Source organism: Chrysochloris asiatica, unplaced genomic scaffold (genome assembly GCF_000296735.1).
Source record: "Chrysochloris asiatica unplaced genomic scaffold, ChrAsi1.0 scaffold00234, whole genome shotgun sequence".
Lineage (NCBI taxonomy): Eukaryota > Metazoa > Chordata > Mammalia > Afrosoricida > Chrysochloridae > Chrysochloris > Chrysochloris asiatica.
Window position 1 is genome coordinate 4,568,688 of NW_006408752.1, and position 1,568 is coordinate 4,570,255.

The 1,568-nt window shown below is 43.8% G+C and overlaps 1 protein-coding gene across 2 annotated transcripts in view; it reads left to right on the forward strand.

The window, feature by feature from the left end:
* The window catches only part of COL4A3BP (collagen, type IV, alpha 3 (Goodpasture antigen) binding protein), a 190,204-nt gene that overhangs the window by 94,012 nt on the left and 94,624 nt on the right, over positions 1-1,568 (forward strand). The gene's annotated exons all lie outside the window — the stretch shown is intronic.

Genomic DNA, 1,568 nt, shown 5'->3' on the forward strand with positions numbered 1-1,568 from the left:
CTCTCAGCTCTAGCCCTCTGTGTCTATGTACTTACTTGTCCATGGGCTCAGGTGTCCCAGGTCTCATCATACTTTGGCCCAACCAACCCTTCCTCTTCTCTCTCTCATCTCCAGATCAACGGGAGTCAATGGACTGTGGTTGAACTCAGCCTATTTCTTCATTACTGCCTTTCCCCCTCTTCCACTCACCAGTAGACCAGTGTGGTCGCCAGGAAGCTTACATGCCTGTTCTTGTGTTCCCTTTGAGTTTCAGTCTTAGGGCAGAGTTTGTCCTAAAGGAACTTGATTGCTTGCCTTGAGAGCTTCCTGGCAAACAGCTTGTTTATTCTTGTGGTAGCCAGTCATGCTGACATTTTTGTTTTGGGTTTCTCATGATGGTCTTTCTTTGAAGATGTATCTTCTGTCGCTCTAGCTGTACTAGGCTGGTTTGCTTGTCCTTTCTAGTGGGAATGTCCCACCTCAGAGTGTTCTAGATGAGATTCAGGATTCCACCTAAGGTTCTATACTCTGCAAAGGCTCTGCAAGAGACCTATTTCGCTGGGCAAGTTCTAGAACCCCTTTTAGGTATTCTAGTCAGTTATAGGCTGAAGATGGGCTAGTAAGTTTTCTGTAATCATGTTTCCCAACATTCCTTTTTGTCGCACTCAAGTGTCTATTTTACAGTAATAGACAAGGGAAACTGATATTCATAAGACAGTCAAGCATCTTAGTATTATTTCTCCTCTTCAAACTATGCCTAGATCCCTGTATCACAGAGCCCTGTTGTTCCAAGGTTGAGCAAACATCACTATTTACCTCTGTCCCACTTAGGCCAGGCAAACCTGTCTCAGTGTTCCCCTATCTACCTTGTTCTTCCACCTCCTCTCCCTACTTGTATTGTCCTCCCCAACACCCAAACTAAAACCCCAACCCCAACCCCACTGTTGTGGTTACCTTATATTCCATTAACTTTTCCCTCCATTTAAGATATTCTATTTTACCCTGTAATCTACTTGACCTTCTCCATTCCTGGATCTCTGTTGTTCTGTGTTTACCTTTTTTCACATTGTAATTGTTTTGATCATAGACTGATCTCCCAGATCCTCTGTTCTTATAATTTTATTCTCTTCTGGACTCTTCCATTTGTCGATTGAGTTCAGGGTGATGCTGCCACGTACATCAGTCTCCAGTTGTTGTCTGTTCTTGTTGGTTCTCAGTCCACAGAACTCTCTTTAGGATATTTTTTATAACTGCCCAATCCTGGGCCAGCTCACTACTATTGCCATGCTTGAGTCCATTGATGCTGCCACCTGGCCAGTCCATCTCACTAGGGTCTTCCTCTTTTTCTTTGAGCCTCCACCTTACCAAACATGATAGCCTTCTTCTATGACTAGTCCCTCTTGACAATATGTCCAAAGTATGAGAGATGAAGTTTGGCCATCTTGGCCTCTAAGGAACACTCTGGCTGCACTTCTTCCAAAACGGATCTGTTGATTCTTTTGGCACTTTCAATATTCTCCTCCAACACCATAACTCAAAAGCATCAATCCTTCTACAGTCTTCCTTATTCACTGTCCAGCTTTCACATG